Source organism: Bos indicus x Bos taurus, chromosome 14 (genome assembly GCF_003369695.1).
Source record: "Bos indicus x Bos taurus breed Angus x Brahman F1 hybrid chromosome 14, Bos_hybrid_MaternalHap_v2.0, whole genome shotgun sequence".
Classification (NCBI taxonomy): domain Eukaryota; kingdom Metazoa; phylum Chordata; class Mammalia; order Artiodactyla; family Bovidae; genus Bos; species Bos indicus x Bos taurus.
In genome coordinates, this window is record NC_040089.1 from 75,785,062 (window position 1) to 75,809,853 (window position 24,792).

A 24,792-nucleotide genomic window follows, 5' to 3' on the forward strand; every position below is an offset into this window, starting at 1 on the left:
GTGTTCAAACACACACAGTCACAGAACACTTTGCTCAAACTAAATCTTACACAGACTTGTGTATAAATGGAAGCAGACCTACACTAGTTTAATGAATGGGAGGCTAGGTGAGTTTCCAAACGAGACCCAATTCTCCTCCTTCACATCTGAAGGAGCAGTGAGAGATTCACAGGGCCAAAGTAAAATTACACAAAATCCAAGGTTCCTTTCAACGTGAATGTTCTATTATTTTATTTAGTTGATTGCCAATCATTTAAAAATTCTTTATGTTATCATAAATTACAAGGAATTATATTTCCTAAATCCAATTTCCTCCTTTTTAAAATAAGAAAATTGAGGCTTACGTATGTTAGGTAATTTGTTCAGGGTCATATAGATAAGAAACTGTAGAGTCAGAATTTTATTCCAGTAGTCTCATTCTGGATCCTTGGTTCCCATTCACTTAGCTAAACCTTCACTATAGTTGTTTTCATTCTTTTTTTTTTTTTTGAGTTATTGGGTAATTGAGTAAGGGGAGGGACTATTCCAGGTTTTACTGAGCATGACAAATTATAAAGCATAAATTTATAAATTACAAAATTGGAACAAATGTATTTATTTAGGAAGGGAAGCTTATTCCTTAGTCCATAAGGACTTAAACTAACGACATAAACTAAGGGCTAAACTAAGATCAGGGCATCCGGTTCCATCACTTCACAGCAAATAGATGGGGAAGCAATGGAAACAGTGGCTGACTTTATCTTTTGGGGGGCTCCAAAATCACCATAGACGGTGACTTCAGCCATGAAATTAAAAGATGCTTACTCCTTGGCAGGAAAGTTATGACCAACCTAGACAGCATATTAAAAAGCAGAAACATTACTTTGCCAACAAAGGTCCATCTAGTCAAGGCTATGGTTTTTCCAGTAGTCATGTATGGATGTGAGAGTTGGACTGTAAAGAAAGCTGAGCACCAAAGAATTGATTCTTTTGAACTGTGGTGTTGGAGAAGACTCTTGAGAGTCCCTTGGACTGCAAGGTGATCCAACCAGTCCATTCTAAAGGAGATCAGTCCCGAGTGTTCATTGGAAGGACTGATGGTGAAGCTGAAACTTCAATACTTTGGCCACCTGATGCAAAGAACTGACTCATTTGAAAAGCCCCTGATGCTGGGGAAGATTGAAGGCAGGAGGAGAAGGGGACAGAGGACGAGATGGTTGGATGGCATCAGTGACTCAACAGACATGAGTTTGAATAAGATCTGAGAGTTGGTGATGGACAGGGAGGCCTGGTGTGCAGCAGTCCATGGGGCTGCAAAGAGTCAGACACGACTGAGCAACTGAACTGAGCTGAGGAAGGGAAGCAAGGACATAAATTAAAAGTTTTAAAAGCTAGACAATTTCAAATATCATCAAAACCAGAAAAATAGTACAGAATTTTTTAATTAGTTGTATAAGTACATCTAGATAGTGGAGGACAGAGGAGCCTGGTGTGCTGCAGTCCATGGGGTCACAAAGAGTGGGACATGACTTAGCAACTGAACAGCAACAACAACTATTATATTTGCTATTCTAAAATTTTTACTGTATTTCTTGCATTTTTTTTGCCTATTTGTATGACACCAATTTTAAGTCATTTTTATTGAAAGAATAAAAATGAGCTTGATGAGTAAAATTTTTTTAATTTGTTCTCAATAATTAAAATTTTTTTTAAACATTAGAATTCCTGTCAAATTTGGGAATATCTAAATCCACATTTGTTTCATGCATGAGCCCTAAAATGTGAAAAGCTGTTCCATGCATTCTATTCTCTCTTGATACATTTCAAAGTATGCACCATTTGACTGCTCACATGTTTCTATTACCTGGTTGCCATATGGTGATGGTAATTCTGATCCAGTCTAGATGTTTTGGGTCCTCTCGGTGAGTGATAGGGTTAATGCGGACTGTCATTCATACACTAGAACAGTGAGCAGTAATAACCTGCATGTACAACAATGACTAAGAATCAAAAATTATATCCCACTAGACCAAAATGATATCTTTAACTCAATTCTCCCTAAACTGGATCCACACAGCGCCAGAAGCCACTCCTATGCCAGGTGTCATGAATGTCAAGCAATGAAAAGAAAGTTGGCAGGCTAAGAGAAAACAACCGATTAAAGTTAAAATATCTTACTTTTGTGAATTTTACAAAAATTTATGACCATGTGAATACATTTCTAAGGCCTCTCCCGGGGCTGTGGAAGGGACCTATGCTGATCAAATGACAAGCCTAAAGCTTCATTACCTTCAGGGTAAATCTACCTGTGAGTTAATGCCTAGTTATTAAGCAAAAGAAACAATAAGAAGAAAATAGCATCAATAATCAGACTGGATTAAAAACTGAAGTCTTTGAATCTGGAGTGAAAAGAGGTAGAAATTTTTTTAAGACATGAAGGAGGAACACAGAGCAAAATAAAGGTATCAGCCTGAATTAAAGACCATGGTGAAATTTGCTCAGGTTTACAATTTGGGAAAAGAAAAACAAGGTTGACATTACAGTGTGGATTACCAGCTGGGAGCAGAATACCGGCGAGTCTATTCCATTTGATTATATCTGTCCCTAGGGTCCCCACCTGGTGCGCCAAGGAACCCCAACACTTGCTGCGACTTAATGGCGTTATGTTTGGAAATGCAAAAACATTTTCAGCTAAAATTCCTGGGTTTTAGCAAGAATATAACATTTGATCCAATGTTCTGTGAACCACAGATTATTGGGATAAAAAAACTCCAGCTGAAAAGGTCACTTTAATTAAAGGATGCACACACTCATACCCTTGGGCCTCCTTACTCATTTTAAAGGCATTATTTGTCAAAGGAACAAAATTATTTAAAACAGTTAAATATGTGATTTCCCCCAAAAGTCATTTATTTTTCTCCATTTCCCCTTTATGCTTTCAACTAATCCAGTATAAAATTATTTTCATGGAATCTAGTGTGTACCAGAATTTTTCTTGAATCACTGATTATTAATATGCACATCACCTTCTGTCTGACTTCTCATTTGAATTGCCTCATCAGTTAAGGATGAATGAACAAAATAACAATTTATTTTATTTGATCATCCAAATTCAGGTGACAAGTGTTGATCATTATCAGTTTTTCCAGAAATTGGGTTTGGTCAGTCATGAAATGCAGACATCAGAGTTACAGGATGGTTTGGGCTTTCTTTGCTATTCTTAGACACTGTTGAAGATTAAAAGATCAGTGACAGCAACTTTAACTCTTCTTTTCAAGCTTAGAATGTATATATTATAGAAAATAGAGAGTTTTTTTTTTAATGTTTCTTCTTTTTGTCTGGAGAGGACGAGTAGGGCTTTTCCTTGTGGTGTGAAAAAAATCAAAAGATATGTACCTCCAAGATAAAATAACAGATTTCCTATCATTTCTCAGGGATGTGATTAAAGAACATACTAAACTAATCTGCTGATTGAAATTTTTTAGAAGAAGCAGGTCATAAAACAAGTTTCAAAGAAGTTAATTTATATTTCTTTAGGAATCCAACACCAAATTAGAGAATTTTGAGACCCTTCATGACATTTCTTTAACAAAGAACATTTCTTTAACATCTTTCACAGACTTGGTTCCTAAGACCCGAGTGGTTAACAGTAGCCACACAAAAAAGGGCGTAAGTAAGATCTCAAAATATTTCAAAAGTCACCTATAATCTCACTTCCTAAAGTGCTCAGGTTCAATAAATAAGATAACCATGGATTACCAAAATGCACAGAGGTTTAGAACTTAGAGGTTTATAACATTTCCCTGGAGAAGGAAATAGAAACCTACTCCAGTATTCTTGCCTGGAGAATCCCATGGACAGAGGAGCCTGGGGGACTATAGTCCATAAGGTCACACCGAGTCGGACAGGACTGAATCGACTTAGCATACATCTTTTGTCCTTACACATTTGAAAGAGCTGCTTCCAAGAAACAAAGCTGAAGTGATGGATTTTTCTGTAAGAGAGACTGACAAGCAATTTTGTCAGGAATCTTAATTATTCTCAACTTAATCACCTACTTCTCTTCTTATGCTCAGAGGAATGTAATGACTACATGTTAAAATCAGAAGGCAAACAGCAGTTTCTACCCGTATTTGGATTTTGTTTTTGGTCAGCTAAAAAAGAGCCCATGTTATCTGATCATTCATTCATTTTTTATTCAGCAAATAGCATTGTGAAATGGTTGATTTTTAGATATTATTCTAAATATTGGCATTTTTGTTCATTAGTCGCTATGTCATGTCAGACTCTCTTGTGACTCCATGGGCTGTATCCCACAGGCTCCTCTGTCTTTGGGATTTCCCAGGCAAGAATACTGGAATGGGTTGCCATTTCCTCCTCCAGAGAATTTTCTTGATTCAGGGATCGAACTCATGGTTCCTGCACTGGCAGGCATATTCTTCACCACTAAGCCACCAGGGAAGCCCAAATATTGGCATCATACAACAAAGAAAAAGACAAATACTTTCCTTATCTTCCACAACATAAAATACAGTAGAGAAGTTAGATATTAAAGGAAACATATGACTGTTGATTGTAGGCTTCCCTGGTGGCTCAGATGGTAAAGAATCCACTCACAGTGTGGGAGAGCCTGGTTTGATCCATGGGTTGGGAAGATTCCCCTGGAAAAGGAAATGGCAACTCACTCCAGTAGTCTTGCCTGGAGAACTTTATGGACAGAGGAGCCTGGCAGGCTACAGTCCTTGGGGTTGCAAAAACTTCAGACACTACTGAGCGATTAACACATGGCTATGGAGGGACTTCCCAGGTAGAGAACCTGACTGCCAAGCAGGAGACGTAAGAGAAGCAGGTTCGATGCCCGAGTCAGGAAGATCCTCTGAAGGAGGGCACAGCAACCCACCCCAATATTCTTGCCTGGAGAATCCCATGGACAGAGGAGACTAGCAGGCTACAGTCCATAGCACCACAGAGTCGGACATGATTGAAGCGACTTGGCACGCAGGAACACGTGGCTGTGGAACTTCTGTAAAACTGCTATGAAGGATGGAGCACTGTTCTGTGGAAAGTAATACAGACTTACCTAGTCTAGTTGGGTCCAAAATATTCCAGAAGAATAAATTGGGCAATGGGGAAAGGGAGGATACCAGTGTTGAAGGTATAAGGAATTTCATGCCCAAAGGTCCAGAGTCAAGTATTCAAGAAGATTGGTAAAGACAGTCCAGACAAATCAGAGCAGAGAAGGCAAGGAGGAAATAGGACACGAAATGAGGCCAAAGTGACAGAAAGGTAAAATCCTAGGGGCACGGTAAACTCTGTTAAGAATTTTAGACTTTGCCATAAGAAAAGTTAAAGTCATCCAAAGACTTTCATTATGAGTAATAACTACAGGGATTTGCATTTTTTTTTGCTCTGGCCATACAAAGGAAGATGGATTAAAACTAATGCACTGAGATCAGTGAGAAGGCTATTACAGCAGATTGTACAATTTCATCTAGCAGGCCGAGTTTTTAAAATCAGTTTGGAATATATTTAGTGAGTTTTACGGGTCAAGAAAAAAGCAGTGTAATTCAATCTCAAGAAGACTCCTCCACTGGAATAACACTGGTATCCAGCAGTATTATCACTGTCATAACAGGAGAGACTTCTTTTGTCAGGTTGCTGACTAGTGAGACCACTTTAAAAGTTTTCCCGTCCAAACAATTGTGACTACATTTCAGTTACTGTCAAGATGCTAGCCAGAAAAAAATAAAATATAAGAAATGCCCTATTATCCTCTTTAACATATACTTTAGAGTGTACTCTTTCCTTATCTAATGTTAGGATCAAGGAAATAGACAAACAAATTTCATTAGGTTAGCTCTAACATTTCCATGATCTGAGGGGAAATAAATGCTTAGCAAAGTTTCAAATAGTTACATGTGTCAGGTGGATGGATGAGTAGGTATTTACATAGGTATAGACATAAATATATATATATATATATATATAGCTGTATTTATTTATATGTATATATAGATATAAATATATATATATAGCTGTATTTCAGTATCTATCTGTAGCTTATATATCTACTTATCTGAAGTAGATGTATATATAGATATTGAAATAGATAACAAAATTTATATCTATGTCTAACTGAAATCTATATATTTGAAAAATATAGACATATCTTTAGTTAGCTACTGAAATATACTATTTTAAATATTTTAATTTTTTAAAATGTTATTTTTTTGAAAACTGGTAATAAAAATGACAATATGGAGAAAATCCTTTAGGTTGGCATTGAATAAAAGAAATACTAAAATGCATAATGTTGTTAGTTATGTACTTCCTTATTTGTTTTATGGAAGAAAAAACTTTGACACTGGAATTGATTTCTTTTAATTTGTTTTGCTTTTTGAATTGATTTCTTTAAACTGAAGAAAACTGTTGTTGTTTGGTCCCTAAGTCATGTCCAACACTGAAACCTCAAGGACCGCAGCACACCAAGCTCCTCTGTTCTCCACCATCTCCAGAGTTTGCTCGAATTGATAGTCATTGAGTCAATGATGTTATCTAACCATCTCATCCTCTGCTACCCCTTTCTCCTTTTTCCTTCAATTTTTCCCAGCATGAGGGTCTTTTCCAATGAGTCAGCTCTTTGCATCAGGAGGCCAAAGTATGGGAGCTTCGGATTTAGGATCAATCCTTCCAGTGTATATCCAGGGCTCATTACCTTTAAGATTGATTTCATTTCCTTACAGTCCAAAGGACTCTCAAGAGTCTTCTCTAGCACCACAATTCAAAAGCATCAGTTCTTCAGCGCTCAGCCTTCTTTGTCATCCAACTGTCACATCTGTATATGACTACTAGAATAATCATAGCTATGACTATATATACCTTTGTTGGCAAAGTGATGTCTCTGCTTTTTAATACACTGTCGGTTTGTCATAGCTTTCCTTTCAAGAATCAATTGCCTTTTAATTTCAGTGACCTTCCTCAGTGTCTTTGGAGCCCAAGGAAATAAAATCTGTCACTGTTTCTACTTTCTCTCCTTTTATTTGCCATGAAGTGATGGGACCAGATGACAAGTCAGGTGGTCTGGTATTCGCACTTCTTTAAGAATTTTCCACAGTTTGTTGTGAGCCACACCGTCAAAGACTTTAGCATAGTCAATGTAGCAGAAGTAGATGTTTTCCTGGAATTCTTTGCTTTTTCTATGATCCAATGGATGTTGGCAATTTGATCTCTATTTCCTCTGTCTTTTTTAAACCCAGCTTGTACATCTGGAAATTCTTGGTTCATGTACTGCTGAAGCCTGTTGGGTTTCGAGCATAAACTCATAAGATGCAAAATGAGCACCGTTGTATGGTAGTTTGTACATTCTTTGGCACTGCCCTTCTTCAGGATTAGAACGAAAATGAACTTTTTCCAGTCCTGTGGGAAATTTGCCGACATACTGAGTGCAGCACTTCAACCCACACCTTTTAGGATTTTAAATAGCTCAACTGGAATTACATCACCTCCATTAGCTTGAAGTGAAGTGAAGTGAAAGTCTCTCAGTCTCTTTGTGACCCCATGGACTGAGTCCATGGAATTCTCCAGGCCAGAATACTAGAGTGGGGAGCCTTTCCCTTCTCCGGGGATCTTCTCAACCCAGGGATGGAAGCCAGGTTTCCCACATTGCAGGCAGATTCTTTACCAGCTGAGCCACAAGGGAAGCCCATAGTAATGATTTCTAAGACCCACTTAACTTCACACTCTAGGATGTCTGGCTCTAGGTGAGTGACCACTGCATTGTGGTTATCTGGGTCATTAAGATCTTTTTTGTATAGTTCTCTTGTTTATTCTTAAGACCTCTTTTGAATATCTTCTGCTTCTGTCCTTATTGTTTCTGTCCTTTATTATGCCCAAACTTGCATGAAATTTTCCCTTGATATCTCCAATTTTTTAGAAGAGATTTCTAGTCTTTCCCATTCCATTGTTTTCCTCTATCTCTTTGCACTTTTTATTTAAGAAGGCCTTCTTATCTCTCCTGCTATTCTCTGGAACTCTGCTTTCAGTTGGGTATATCTATCCCCTTCTCCGTTGCCTTTAACTTCTCTTCTTTCCTCAGCCATTTGTAAAGCTTCCTCAGACAATTGTCATTTTGCTTTCCTGCATTTGTTTTTCTTGTGGATGGTTTTGGTCACTGACTCCTGTACAGCGTTATGAACCTCTGTTCATAGGTCTTCAGGCACTCTGTCTACCAGATCTAATCCCTTGAATCTATTTGTCACCTTCACTGTATAATCATAAGGGATTTGATTTAGGTCAAAGGGGATCTTGATTATAAGATGCCTTATGATTTTAAGGGATCTTGACCCTCAAAATAACCTGAATTTTGCAATAAGGAGCTCAAGATGTGAGTCAGCTCCAGATCTTGTTTTTTGCTGAGTGTATACAGCTTCTCCATTTTCAGCTTCAAAGAATATTATCAACCTGATTTCAGTGTTGACCGTTTGGTGATGTCCATGTGTACAATCATCTTTCATGTTGGAAAGGGTGTTTTCTATGACCATTATGTTATCTTGACCAAACTCTTTTAGCCTTTGCCCTACTTCATTTTATATTCCAAAGCCGAAGTTGCCTGTTACTCCAGGTATCTCTTCACTACCTCCTTTTACATTCTATTCCCCTCTGATGAAAAACACATCTTTTCTTTGTACTAGTTCTAAAAGGTCTTGTAGATCTTCCTAGATCTGGTCAACATCAGCTTCGTCAGCATTGGTGGTTGGGGAATAGACTTGAATTACTGTGATGTTGAATGGTTTGCCTTGGAAATGAATCAAGATTATTAAGATTGCACCCAAGTACTACATTTCAGACTCTTTTGTTGACAATGAGGGCTACTCTATTTCTTCTAAGGGATTCTTGCCTTACACTACAGTAGATATAATGGTCATCTGTATTAAATTCACCCATTCCCATCCATTTTAGTTCACTGATTCCTAAGATGGTCACTTTTGCTGTCTCCTGTGTTGAGCACATCCAAAATACTTCATTCATAGACCTAACATTCCAGATTCCTGTGCAATATTGTTCTTTACTTCATCAGACTTTACTTTCACCTCCAGACACATCCACAGCTGAGCATCGTTTTCACTTTGACCCAGCAGCTTTATTCTTTCTGAAGCCATTATTATGTGCCCTCTGCTCTTCCTCAGTAGCATATTGGAGATCTCCTGACCTGGGGGTTCATCTTCCCTTTTCATTCCACCAGTGGGATTTTCTAAGCACAAATACTGAAGTGGCTTGCCATGTCTTCCTCCAGCAGACCACATTTTGTCAGAACTCTCCTTTATGACCCAACCATCTCGAGTGGCCCTGAAAGGCATGGCTCATTGTTTCATTAGTTACACAAGCCTCTTCACCACAACAAGACGTATATAAGTATTGAAATATATAGTGAAGTTTATATCTATTTGATCAAAATCTATATATTTGAGACTATATAAACATATCTGTAGATAGCTATTGAAACATAGCTATATAACTATTTCAATTTTAAAAAATGTTACTTTTTGAAGGCTGGAAATAAAAATGACAATATGGAGAACATCTGTTTGGTTAGGCTTTGAGGAAAAGTAATACTGCTCTATATGATTTTGTCTTCCCAGGTGGCACTACTCATAAAGAGCCTGCCTACCAAGGCAGGAAACACAAGAGACACGGGTAAGATCTTCCATTCCTGGGTAAGGAAGATCCCCTGGAGTAGGAAATGGAAGCCCACACTCCTTGGTGGCTCAAACAGTCAAGAATCTGCCTTCAGTGCAAGAGACCTTATTGCATGCATATGTGTGTTTGTATGTATTTTCTTTTCTTGTTCTTGACGGTGATCTCCTACTAGACTATACGCAAATAAAAGCGAGGTTTTATTACATTCTGTATTATTTGTTGTTCAGTCACTAAGTCATTTCTGGCTCTTTGTGATCCCATGAACCACAGCACACCAGGCTTTCCTGTCTTTCTCTATCTCCCTAAGTTTGTTCAAACTCATGTCCATTGAGTTGGTGATGCCATCCAACCATCTCATCCTGTTGTCCCCTTCTCCTTTTGCCTTCAGTATTTGTGGACTAAATGACTTATTTTGAAGGGTTTCCCAGGTGGCTCAGTGGTAAAGAACTTCGCCTGCCAATGCAGGAGATGCAGGAGACGTGGGTTTCATCCCTGGGTCAGGAAGATCCCCTGGAGAAGGAAATGGAAGCCCATTCCACTATTCTTGTTCAGAAAATCCCAAGGACAGAGGAGCCTGGTGGGCTATAGTCCAGGGACTTGCCAAGAGTCAGATGTGACTTAGCAACTGAGCACAATGAATTATTTCACATGTTCCTTAGCTACTTCTGCTGCTAATAAATTCCCCAAATTATTTTCAGGCCTCATGACTATCACGGAGAAGGCAATGGTGACCCACTCCAGTACTCTTGCCTGGAAAATCCCATGGACGGAGGAGCCTGGTAGGCTGCTGTCTATGGGGTCGCTGAGTCGGCCACGACTGAGCGGCTTCACTTTCACTTTTCACTTTCATGCACTGGAGAAGGAAATGGCAACCCACTCCAGTGTTCTTGCCTGGAGAATCCCAGGGACGGGGGAGCCTGGTGGGCTGCCGTCTATGGGGTAGCGCAGAGTCAGACACGACTGAAGCGAATTAGCAGTAGCAGCAGCATGACTATCAATTTGTGTAAAGCAAGTGAATTTTGCTTTAATATTTATCATTACCACATTGCAGTTATATCTTCTCTGTATACCTTCTTGTTGCTGTTATCCAGTTGCTCAGCCGTGTCTGAGTCTTTGTGACCCCATGGACTGCAGCACTCCAGGCTTCCCTGTTCTTCACCATCTCCTGGAGCTTTCTCAAACACATGTCCATTGAGTTGGTGATGCCATCCAACCATCTCATCCTCTGTCGTCCCCTTCTCCTCCTGCCCTCAGCGTCTTTTCAAATGAGTCAGATCTTTGCATCAGGTGGCCAAAGTATTGGAGTTTCAGCTTCAATGTCAGTCCTTCCAATGAACACTCAGGACTGATCTCCTTAAAGATGGACTGGTTGGATCTCCTTGCAGTCCAAGGGACTCTCAAGAGTCTTCTCCAAACCACGGTTTGAAAGCATCAAATCTTAAGTGCTCAGCTTTCTTTATGGTCCAATTCTCACATCTGCACACGACTACTGGAAAAACCATAGCTTTGGCTATATGGATATTTGTCTGCAAAGTAATGTCTCTGCTTCAACAACTACCCAAATTCATTCAATATAAATCCAAACCATTTGTTTGTTATAATTATTCTCAGAGCTGTCTTCTTTCTAATATACTAGAAAGCTATTTTTATAATACATTCAATTCTACTACAGTATAAGACTTTATAACTTTATTTACTATAGTATCAATTAATTAAGGAATATGAATTGCATTATCTCATTAATACTGGTTGCTATGTGATTAAAAAAGGGTGTTAAGATGTATGAGTAGTAAAACTTTGTGCCATGTGTTTTTATAAAGTGTGTAATAAGAATGATAAGCCGCACTGTGTTAATATTTTGACCATGGTTTTGGGAAAAGAAAAACCATATTCTTCATTATCAGCATTGGCTTTGCTCAGTAACATGGTAAGATTTAGAATTAAGAAATTTTGCTATTTAAAATAATTCCATATTGAAGTTACTATAGAAAAAAAAACTCCATTATTTTGAGGGTAAAATTCTCTAAATCTCAATCTTTCTCTCCATTGGAACAATGATTTCATAAAATGATTTTCAACATTGTGAGGTTCTTAGGAAAAAACCGTTTTCATAGCAAGAGTATATTCTGAGGAAGTAGCAGAACTAGCCATGCTGTTACAATTTGGGTCATGACAATTACTTCTTAAGTACTCCCTTTTACATTTTTACTTCCATTTTATATCCCTATAATGTTTCCTTCTCTCTCTATGGAAAAAAATGAATATACATGATAAGAATAATTATAATAGCATTTGAATAATTATTAGCATTCAAGAATAGCATAGTTAATAGCATTCAAGAATAATTTGAATAGCATTTTGACATTTTCAAAACAGTTTCACTTATACTGTTTCATGTAATATAACAGCAGCACTGTAAATTCCAATAGTTGGTTTTCTTATTATTTAATGAACATGAGTAGCCTCAGATTTCAAGATAATACTGATAGCGTCAGTGTCAGATACAGCTTAAGCCAGAGATCATTTTCCTCTGTCCTGCCATTCTACATGAGAATAGAGAGATAACACTTTTAAAAATTGACTATTGTTTATGGTTATCTTTATTTTTCATAATTTATGAATGCAGCAATAATAAGAAGAAACCAGTAATATCTTCTGTATTTTGTACTGCAAATATTCATTTAAAGCTGAAAAGTCAGTAAATATTAATGTAAGAATGATAAAAAAGTAAATTTTAACCTAAGTTAACAAACTGACTTAATCTTTGACAGACTGAATTCAGTGCAAGCATGATTTAATTAAGCTTATTACTGAACTAGATATTCAAATAATTGAAGACTAAGGGAACATAATGAAGAAATATAATGACATTTTCTAGATGAGTAAATCACAATATTTTCATCTAGAACTGTCATGTGGAGCTAAATTGGAAACAGAAGCAAAAAAAAAAAAAAAAATGCCCCGTGTATGTAGACTTACCAAAATACCTCCCATATTTTGAGTCAAGTGGAAAATGTTAATAAAAAAGTCTATAATAAAACCCATGAGTGAATATAAAACCCTGCATTGCTTAATCTGTTCACACACCATTGTCACACACCATTGTCAGCCTTCATAAATCCACCTAGTAGGGACCCGATCACCCAGTGGTTCAGAAACTGTGAGCAGATGGAAAATAACAGTACTTGTCATTGAATAAAAATGAAGAATCATAAAATAAATCAAGAAAACACATCTATTTAAAATTCTGATATTTTGTTCATCATAGAATTTTGCATTTATTTTTATTTTTCAAAATTTTTGCATTAAAAATATTTTATCTTGACTACTGAGATTTTTGGCACATGCTCTGGCACCTCCTCTGAATCCCAGCCCTGTCAATCCCAGGTACATTGATAAGTATCACCGACAAAACAAGACTGAAAAGCTTTAACTATAAATTGAAATATTCTACCTCAAAAACAAAAAATGCAGGTTATAGTACACCAGACATATTAGGTTAATGAGTTCTTAAGTCAGATTTCCAAATCTAAATTTTAAATTCACCCTTAAGCAACATCACAAGGATGATTACTGTAGCCTAGTTCATAGAATATGCCTCTCAACTGGGAGATTGCTGTTAGAAATACTAGAGATACATTACACAGAATTAACTCTATAACCATAAAGCTGGCAACATTTTCATGATATAGAAGGTAATTGAGAAAAGCAATCCAAAGTGCCTCAATATTATCACAATATTGTAAAATAATAATAAATCTTTCTGATCATATAAATATCTATATAGCAATGTGTTAGTATTTTTTTTAATCATATTTAAGGAGAAAAGGTGGAAAGAAGCCAAATTTTTAAATGACAGTTTACAATAAATGTCCATACAAAGCATGTATGTTTTCATTTCTCTTTATAAAAGCATAAATATGTTTGAATATGATATTAAAGACATATTTGAATGAGTGGTCACAGAAATGTTAATGGTGATAATATCAAAGTTGTGGGATTTAAGGTAAATATGTTTTATGCCTAATGTTTCCAAATAATACTGATTTTTTTCACAAAGAGCATGCATTATTTATGCTACCAAAAACTTAAAATATTTTATAAGATCACATAACAGCTACTGAATTTAAGCTTAAGAAAATGACTTTACAGATTTTGTTAAAAATGATAGACTGAGCATGGGCTGTGATTCTCTTAGTAATAAAAAATAAACATTAAATACATAATTATATACTCTGTTGAAAAGGGAAAAATATTGTGTGTGTGTGTGGTGCAGATACAGAGATCCTGACATTGGTTGTCAATGGGAAACTTCTCTCAGAGAAGAATATTTAAGGATAAACAGAAGTATGAGGAGGAGCCACCCATAAATTTTTGCAGCAAGAATAGTTGGAAAAGGGCTGCCCAAATGGAAATAAGCTTATTTTCCAACAATTCTTGTCACAAAAACTTATGGATGGCTCTTCCTTATATTTCTGTCTACCCTTAAATATTCGTCTCTTAAGAGAAGTTTCCGGTGAACGACCAGTGTCGGGAGCCCTGCATACCCACCCCCAACAAAATGCATTTTTCCTTTTTCAACAGAGTATATAATAATGCATTAAATCTTTATTTTTTTATTACTAAGAAGGATTTTGGGGAGGGAGACCCAAGAGGAAGGGGATACATATATACATATAGCTGCTTCTCTTGTCCAGCAGAAACTAACACAGCATTGTAAAGCAACCACACACTAAAAAAAAAAAGAAAAATAAAAGAAAGAAGCACACTCGCAAAGATCAGAAATCCTGAGGAAGAGAAGAGAAGCTGACCAGAGACTGGAGCACCAAAGAAGAATGAGAAGAGCTGACTTTCAAAAGAGTGGGCAGGACCAGGTCCCCCAAGTCACTCGTGGACTTGTTAAGTTTAGTTTTCTTTTAATTGTTTTGTTTTAGATTTTATTAGAAGAGAAATGGTACATCAGTAAGCAGATTTAACTGGAGAGCCAATGCAATTCAGTTTGTGCTTTGAAAAGAGCATTCTGGCAGCTGTGTATATAACAGACTGGAAGGCAGAAGTAGCAGAGTCCAAGAATCTACAAAGGAGGCTATCACAGTATCCAGGTGGCAAGTTGATCAGAGACTGATGTCAGTGTGAATGGAATGAAGCAGACAAAATCAAGATGTATTTTGGAGACAAACCTAAAAAGACTTACCAACATGTGGTGTAAAAGGGACAGAAATTATTAAATATAATGCTTACATTTGTCACTTCAGTGAATCTTGATCTGACGTATGGTGAGAGAAGGAAATGGAAAATAACTCTAGAGTCATTGACAGTGAGGCAGGTGGGCAGTAAAAACCGAGAGTTCTATTTTGAGTATGCTAAGTAGGAGATGTCAAAAAAGACAGTTCAGTACCTGGATGCAGAGCATGAAGAAAGGTCACAGTTAATTTCTTTATGTAATCTCCCAATGGCTAAAAATTTATTTCATTTTACAAGTTTATAACCTTTGACTTAGAAATTTCACTTGCAGAAAGTTATAGCTAGGAAATAAAAGTGTGGCTATGAATTTGTTTACAATAATTATATCATCAGATCAGATCAGATCAGATCAGTCACTCAGTTATGTCCGACTCTTTGTGACCCCATGAATCGCAGCACACCAGGCCTCCCTGTCCATCACCAACTTCTGGAGTTCACCCAGACTCACGTCCATTGAGTCAGTGATGCCATCCAGCCATCTCATCCTCTGTCATCCCCTTCTCCTCCTGCCCCCAATCCCTCCCAGCATCAGGTCTTTTCCAATGAGTCAACTCTTTGCATGAGGTGGCCAAAGTACTGGAGTTTCAGCTTTAGCATCATTCCTTCCAAAGAAACCCCAGGGCTGATCTCCTTCAGAATGGACTGGTTGGATCTCCTTGCAGTCCAAGGGACTCGCAAGAGTCTTCTCCAACACCACAGTTCAAAAGCATCCATTCTTCGGTGCTCAGCCTTTTTCACAATCCAAATACATAATAGCAAAGAAACTAGGTGAATGTGCATAAATAAGAAACAGTACTACAAAGAAAAGTCAGACATAATTTGGTGACTTGTTAGTTTTGCATGCTAGGAAACAGGATTTCAGAATGATTCTTCGGTTTGCAACCTGTTTTGGGTAAGTAATAACTTACTTACCCAAAAATAACAAGAAATTTGAATAGAAATGTGGATTGTTTTTATTAAACATTAATATTGAAGTCCCAGTAAAAATTGTCCACAGAGTCTTAAAACTGTGGGACTTCTATGAGTCAAGATTAAAATTTGAGAAAGAAGTTAAAATTATGAAAAATCAGAAATTTTAATTTCCAGACCTGCAACTTAACTATATCAATTTGATTACTCAAATTCTTCTAAATAATTTATAAATTTCCTTGCAACTTTAGCATACTGAACAATATTAAGCATTAAAATTTAATTTAAAATATTCATTGAGTTTCTACAATGTGGGTCAGTGTTTAAGGATGTTTTTTTTTTTTTAATATTCCTGTGGTAAGTATATGTTTTTTCTTGGCTTATTTCCTTTTATGCAATACCTACTTTAGCTTAGACTCAGAAAAAAAATCCTATTCCTGAGTGAATATGTTCATATCCCCCTTAATGGGGATGTAAATTGGCACAGCCACTATGGAAAGCAGTATTCAAGTATCCTCAAAGTTTTCAAAATAAGTTACAATCTAATCCAACAATTCCACTTCTGGGTATTTATCTGAAGAAAATGAAAACACTAATTTTAAAAGATATACCCATCTCTGTGTTCACTGCAGCACTTTTTGCAAGACATATAAACACCCTAAGAGTCCATCAATAAATGAACAGATAAAGAAGAGGTGGGATATTTATATTGTTGTAGTTGTCCTTCAGTTGCAAAGTCGTGCCTGACTCTCTGCCACCCCATGGACTACATCGCACCAGGCTTCCCTGTCCCTCACTATCTCTGGAGTTTGCTCAAACCCATGTCCATCCAGTCGGTGATGCCATCCAACCATCTCACCCTTCGTCGTCCCCTTCTCCTCCCTCCTTCATTCTTTCCCAGCATCACAGTCTTTTCCAATGAGTCAGCTCTTCACACCAGGTGGCCAAAGTTTGGATCTTCAGCTTCAGCATCAGTTCTTCCAATGAATATTTAGCTTTGATTTCCTTTAGGATGGACTGGTTGGATCTCCTTGCTGCCCAAGGGAATCTCAAGAGTCTTCTCCAGCACCACAGTTTGAAAGCATCAGTTCTTTGGCTTTCAGCCTTCTTTATGGTCTAAATCTCACATCCATACATGACTGCTGGTAGAACCATAGCTTTGACTATGTGGACCTTGGTAGACCAGATGCCATGATCTTAGTTTTCTGAGTACTGAGTTTTAAGCCAGTAAAAACTCTCCTCTTTCACTTTCATCAAGAGGCTCTTCAGCTCCTTTTCACTTCTGCCATTAAAGTGGTGTCATCTGTGTATCTGAGGTTGTTGATACTTCTCCTGGCAATCCTGATTTTGGCTTGTGATTCACCCAGTCCGACATTTTGCATGATGTACTTTGCATTTAAATAATCAGGATGAAAACATACAGCCTTGATGTACTCCTTTCCCAATTTTGAACTAGTCCATTATTCCATGTCCAGTTCTAACTGTTGCTTCTAGACCTGTATACAGGTTTCTCAGGAGACATGTAAGGTGGTCTGGTATTCCCATCTCTTTAAGAATTTTCCACAGTTTGTTGTGATACACACAGTCAAAGATTTTAGTGTAGTCAGTGAAGCAGAAGTAAATTTTTTTGAAATCCCATTTCTATACATGTGTGTGTGTGTGTGTGTGTAAATATTTATATGAAGTGGAGTGAAAATCTCAGTCATGTCCGACTCTGTGATCCCATGGACTATACAGTCCATGTAAATAAGCACTGGAACATTACTTAACCATAAAAAGAATGAAATCCTGCCATTTGTGACAATATGAATGCACCTAGAAGATATTGACCTAAGTGAAATGTCAAAGAAAAGCAAATCTTATGTGATTTCACTTTTATGTGGAACCTAAAAGACAAAACAAATGAATAAACCTAATCAAACAGAAACAAAGTCATAGATACACAGAAGACACAGGTGGTTGTCAAGAAAGATCAGTATGGGAAGGAGAGAAATCAATCTGTGAGGGAGATTAAGAGGTACAAATTTTGTTACAACATAAATGAGCCATGGATACAAAATGTACAGTGCAGAGAATATAGTCAATAATTCTGTAACATCTGTGTGTAGTGACAGATGACTAGGCTCATCACGATGATCATTTTGTGTGCTAAAGTCACTTCAGTTGTGTCTGACTCTTTGTGACCCCATGGGCTTTAGCCCTCCAGGCTCCTCTGTCCATGGGATTCTCTAGGCAAGAATACTGGAAAGGTTGTCATTTCCTTCTCCATGGGATCTTCCCGACCCAGTGATTGAACCTGTGGCTCTTATGTCTCCTGCACAGGCAGGTGTCTTCTTTACCACGAGTGCCACCTGGGAATTCCCATTTTTAGATGCATGTGGATATAAAACCACTGTGTTTTGTACACGAACTAACATAATGTTGTAGGTCAAAAAAAAAAATAAAATAAAAGAGGGGGGATGTCTAATATTTTGTTGTAGAAAGACCCTGCAATGTGTTTGAACACTCAGCATATCTGAATTAACTCCATAAAGAGACCCTTTACAGAGCAACACTTCGACCAAGACCCAAGTATGAAACTGTTTTGTAATCTGATAACATGCTGCTCTGTGGCTCCCCAGGCGGTGCTAGTTCTGAACAACCCTCCTGCCAATGTAGGAGACACAAAAGATGCATGTTTGATCCCTGGGTCAGAAGGATCCCCTGAAGAAAAATATGGCAACCAACTGCAGTATTTTTGACTGGAAATTTCCATGGACAGTGGACCTGGCAGGCTACAGTCCATGAGTTGCAGAGTCAGACGTGACTGAATGACTGCGCACACACACTGCACAAAATGCTTTCGTCACATTTTGGCCTTTAAATTTTGTACTCCAGAGCTTTACAGTGTTCTGTATAAACCAATGAAAATATTATTGTGTCCATAATAGGTTTTATTTTATTTTTTTCTGTACTTGGAAGTGGATATGTAGTTAGATTTGCCAAGTTACTTGGTAAGGCATACCTGAAAATAATACATTGTCTGAATAAGTTACACTCTGTGCTGTAGAAACTGATTTAGAATTTCCAGTTCTTCAATAAAGTGTCTCTAACAATTTTAAAATTCTCTATCTTTATTATTTTTGGAAGTCTAGGCTGCTTTTATGTGCATTCAATTATTAGTTTGCTCAATATTCTCTGAGTTTTCTTCTAACTAAGCAGGTCATGTGTATTTTGTCATGTAACTAGTCTTTTCTGATACCTTCTACCTTATATTGTCATGAAAAAGCATAGGGGTGACTGCAGATTGTCTGTCACTCTCAGCCTCCCCTTCTACCTTTTGTAATAGAATTCCCTGCAAGTTTTAGCTGCGCAGTAGCTGCCTCCCTTGCAGCTGACTGTGTCAAGTGTAAACTCTTGCCAAAGTATAGTGAAAGAAGGTGATGTGGATAATTCCTGATTACATGCATAAAGAGGAAATTGTTCTCCCTCCCCTTCCACTCTTACATTTCCCCTTGCAGATATATATGGAGGGTTATATATATGTGAGATGGCAAGTAACATGATGAAAGCAAATTTAGCTCCTGAATATCTTGCTGAAGCTGAGGCTCCTGCCAGCCTAAACTTCTCTAGCCTGTTACACAAGCAAATAAAATAAAGCTTAAGTTATGTAATTCACTGTATTTTAGGATCTCTTTGTTAGAGCAGCTAAACCAGTTCCTAGAAACAAGATGCTTGAATTAAGGAACTACACAGATAGTTCAATCATTAAATATTGATCTCCATTATAACACATTCTGGATTTTGTAATTGTCATAAGACCTTGCCTCTGGTTAAAAATCTCTGCTTAGAGAAAACTTTAAATGAAGCCTCATCTAGTTTAGGAGTCTTCCCATAATTTAGTTGTTTGACAACGTCTTACTAATTCTACTATGCAGAGATTCCTTTACAGGTTTATATTCTGACTTAAAGTGATTTAAGTAAAGATTGACTATTGGATAATGTATACATTTGTTAATAATTTTAAAACATCATGACTACTGCTTTAAGTTGTTAACAACATTGTTCTAGAAGAATATATTGATAATTCAAGAACATAGTCAATTTTGACCCTCATGATAAAAGTCACTTTGCTACAAATGAAGTCATGGAGCATATCCATATACCTTTTATAATGTCTTTCATTTTCAGATGGTGTTGATGAGCACTGTTTCTTGATAAAGCTAGAGCTGAAGAAAATGTACTATACAAAGTTCTTTGTGCTTTTTCCATGCTTCTGTTGTTTATACCTATGATAAACAATGTATTTATGTATTTAGGTGTCATATTTTAGAAAAATATAAAATCAATTTTGGAAATGAGTTTTATACTACTATTTGTGTAAAAATAAAGGAGTATAAAAACACTTCAAAATAACAAAAGCTACTTATTTTTTTTTATCCATTCATCTACCCTATGTATTTTGATTGGAGTACTTATTCTATTTACATCTAAAGCAATTGTTGATAGTTATGTAATTATTTGGGCTTCCTGGGTAGCTCAGCTGGTCTCCTGCAATGCAGGAGACCCCAGTTCAATTCCTGGGTTTGGAAGTTTCCCTGGAGAATAGAGAGGCTACCCACTCCAGTATACTTGGGCTTCCCTGGTAGCTAAGATGGTAAAGAATCCACCTGCAATACAAAGACCTTGGTTCGATCCCTGGTGGGAAGATCACTTAGAGGAGGGCATGGCAACCCACTCCTGTGTTCTTGCCTGGAGAATCCCATGGACAGAGAAGCCTGGCGGGCTGCAGTCCATGGGGTCCCAGAGTCAGACATGATCAAGCACAGCAAATGTAATTATTTACAGCTTGTCCTTTGTAGTCTGATTGGTTTTGCAGCTCTACTCTCTCCCTTTCTGTTTCCTTTTATCTTCCGTTGTGATTTGAGGACTTTCTTTAATGCTATGTTTACATTTCTTTTCCTTTATTTTTTGCACATCTGTTATAGGTTTTTGGTTTCTGGTTGCCATGAAGGTCATATATAACAACCTATGTGTATAGCAATATATTTTCAAGTTGATAGTCATTTAATCTGTGTGCATTGTCAAAGCAGCAACTTTCTACTGCCCTCCCCCATCATTTAATGCTTTTGGTGTCTTATTTTGCATTTTTTGTGTGTATCTCATAACTATTTTAGGTATAATGATTTTACTTGTTTGTCTTTTAAATGTCATGCTCGATTTATAGATGGTTGATCCACTACCTTTTCTGTATATATGCTTTTATCAGTGAGATAGTCTTCTTTCCTTGTTTTCTTATTTCCAGTTATGGCCTTTTCTTGTCCATCCAAAGTCCCTTTAGGTTCAGTCTCCTCAGCGTCCACCAGCAACACCTCTCTGCCAGCCCTGCAGCGCCAGCTTGGGCTTGCAGCCCTCTGCGGGCAGTGGCTGGATGAGGAGCTGATGGGAGCAGAGACGGAGCAGTGGGCAGCCTGTGGTCCTGCATCTCTGTGGGGCCGGCCTGGTGTACCCATGCCTTCTAAGATGAACCACGAATTCTGTGTTTGTCAGAATACTCCCTCCCTTGCACTGAGGGCACATGCATCTTCAGTGGGACTCGAAATTCCTGGAGAACTGCTTTTGTGAAAAGCTGGCAATAATGTCTTTAAAATTTCTTAGTTTTCCTTTTTGCTGTGTTTCAGAAAGACATCAAGCAACTATGAACAACTTTGGTAGTGAACAGTTTGACTGCCATTTCCTGACCAAAGGCTTTACTGCAAAGACATTCTGGACCAAAAAAAAAAAAAAAGAAATTTCTTGTTTTGATGATAAGGATGCTTTCTACGTGGCAGACCAGGAAGACATTCTAAAGAAATAATTGAGATGGTTGAAAGCTCTTCTGCTGGTCATCCCCTTTAATGCAGTCAAGTGCAATGAGAACAGAACCACAGTGAAGACCCGAGCTTCCACTGGAATAAGATTTGACTGTGCCAGCATGACTGGGATACAACTGGTGCAGAGTCTCGTGGTGCCTCCATAGAAAGGATTATCTATGTGAATTCTTATAAGCAAGTGTCTCAGATTAAGTATGCTGCCAATAATGGAATCCAGATGACGACTTTTGATAATGAAGTTGAGCTGATAAAAGTTGCCAGGGCATACCCAAAGGCAAAGTCGGTTTTGTGGGTTGCCACCGATGATTCCAAAGCAGTCTGCCACCTCAGTATGAAATTTGGCCCCAGAGTCAAAACTAGCAGGCTTCTTTAGGAATGCGCAAAAGAGCTAAGTATTGATGTCACTGATGTCAGCTTCCACATGGAAAATGTCTGTGCTGATCCTGAGACCTTCAGCCAGGCCATCTCTGGTGCCTGCTGTGTCTTTGACGTGGCAGCTGGCTGATTTCAATGTATTTGCTGTGTACTGGTGGCGGCTTTCCTGAATCTCAGAGTGTTGTGGTTTAGCTATGGTTGCCTCAGGCAGGCTGATGGGTGGGGTTGGCTCCAAGGCTTAACCGCAACTACTGCTACTGTGCAGCTGGGGGAGACTGGCCCCTCCAACATGGTTGTCTGTCAGGCCTGGCTTCTACTGCTGCACGTGTGCTGACAACACAGAACTGGCCCCTGGACTGGCTGCAAGATCCGATAACACCTGTACTGGAACTCTGGTGCGGGGGCTGGCGTCCCAGAAGCCAGGAGCTACTCTGGAGGGAGATTCACGCTGGCAGAGGCTCCCACTAAGTGGAGAAAGGTTGGCTACCTGGAGCAGGAGCCACTTTGAAGGCGCACTGGTCCTGGTCAGTGTGGCCTGCCCGGTGGAGTGGGGGTGGGAGGCGCTTTCGAGGCTAGTGTGAGCGGTATGGTGGGATGGTCCTCAGAGGAATTCTGGGCTAAACACGTGGTGTTAGTTACCTTGATGGAGAGTGAGCAAAAGGTGCCCGCCAGCACCAGGCCAGCTAAGTGGAAGGACTGATCAATATGAAACAACAACAAAAAGGAGCCTGCTAGCATTTTTGTCCCTGGAGAAAGTCCCAGCAGATCTCTGCCTTTCTGGCTCACTTCCTGAAATTAGCAAATGGATCTCCCCTTCATTCTAATGCTTTTCAAGCTATGGTCCCTGTGCTGGGCCTTGAAGCGATTATGTATGAATCAAGAGCAGAGTCTGGGCTTCCTACAGCTCTCAGGCTCTCCCAAATATACACCCCGTGGTTTTCAAAGGCAGGATTATGGGGACTCATCTTCCAGTGCAAGTTTCCCCAGGTAAGGATCCCAGCATGGGGTCAGTTAGAGGTCTCGTTCCTTGGGGGACCTCTGCAGCTTTCATAACCCTCCTGCTTTGGGGTCACTGCACCTGGGGTGTGGATTCTGACTCGACCACATCTCTGGCCCTCCTGCCCCTCCAGATGTGGCCTTGTCTTTATATCCTCAGTTGTAGGAAATCTGTTCTGCTAGTCTTCAGGTTGGTCTCAGAGATGGTTGTCTTATATGCGGTTGCAGTTTCAGTGTGTCCTTGGGACGATATGAGCTCAGGATCTTCCTACTCTGCCATTTTGATCCAGATCCCCTACTATCTCACTTTTAAATTCACCTTTTTAAATTATTGGTTAGGTTGACCTTTTTTTATAATGTATTTTAATTGTGAATGTACTTGTGAATCAGTCTTGATTTTTCCTTTTTTTAACTTTGTGATTCCCCTTCACTCATTTCTTCCACCCCCACCTCTTGCCTCCAGCAGCCACTAATGTGTTGTCTGTTATCTATGAGCTTGTTTTTTGACTTTTGATTTGTTGTGTTATCTTTGTATTCCACATATAAGATGGATTGGGTGGTTTTTGTCTTTCTCGATCTGACGTATTTCACTTAGCACACTACTCCATTGAACCCAAGGCATGGAGAAGAATTCTCTTATTGTTGCTTGTGTTGGGATGTATATAGGGTTTTTTTGACATATTAAAAATATGAGCACTCACTTTGATTTGTAAGTCCTATTATATCACTGGTGGTAATAAGGTAGCCCAGCTCACTTGCTTGATCACAGAAGGCTCCAACAGCCAGAAATGCATAAGTAATTTAGGAAACAGATTAGTGGTGGCTCTGGCACAGCCATGATTCTTGGAAGAAATGGACCAACTGCCAGGGGTTAACTGCAGAAGGTGCTCTTCAGAGGTCATCAGAAACTGTCTAGAAGAGCAATTTTCATCCTATGGCATATGGAATGGATATTCATCCAGCAACACAACCTTAAAAGGCGTGACAGAGATTGGTCCCATCTCCAAGAAGAAGGCAAACATGGAAGTTTGCGTTCCTTCAGCTACCATCCCACTCCTGCCTCACAGAGCCACAAGGACAGAACACCCACAGCCAAGAGCCCTGTCTCCCACTGCACCAAGCTGCATTTCGTCAGTCAACACTCAATGCTTTAATTCTGCTTTATGTAGGGGCTAGAAGAATAATTTCTGAATCAGTCTATTTTTTTATATCTTAGGAAAATTCCAAAAACATATATGTGTGTGTGTGTGTTTTAAGTATAGCTTTTAGACTAATCTAAAAAAAAAATAGTCTTTTACTTCATTCAAATTAACAAAGGCCACTTGGAATTCTAAGATATCATTTGAAGGGTCACGCACTGGAAAGGATTACGGCAAGTACTGTTAGAACTGATTCTATGCTTCCTTGGAATTCAATACTGACCTTGCATAATCTATGCAAATAAACACCCAAGGAAACCAGGCAAGATCATACACTCAGTTTGTACTATAAAACTTAGAGATCAGCACCTTGTTAACTACAAAGGAAAAAAGATTACTAGAAACTTTTTAAAAAGTGAAAGAAGTAATGAGTTGCCGTAAGCCTTCCTCAAATTGTATAAAAGATGTATAGCTTGATCCTGCTAAATGATAGGTGGCAGGCTATTAAATTGTGTGGGAAATGAGGTATGTTATTTTCTGCATAATGTAACTTGCTTCACAATGAAGGTGTTTGCTAAGGAATGCTTCTGTTTTAGTTTTTG

General features: G+C 38.4%; 1 protein-coding gene and 1 pseudogene across 1 annotated transcript in view; one reads left to right on the forward strand and one right to left on the reverse strand.

Annotated features, from left to right (window-relative positions):
- CNBD1 (cyclic nucleotide binding domain containing 1) overlaps positions 1 to 24,792 on the reverse strand; it is a 501,194-nt gene that overhangs the window by 244,347 nt on the left and 232,055 nt on the right. The window lies entirely within an intron of this gene.
- Positions 21,506 to 22,247, forward strand: LOC113904488 (annotated as a pseudogene).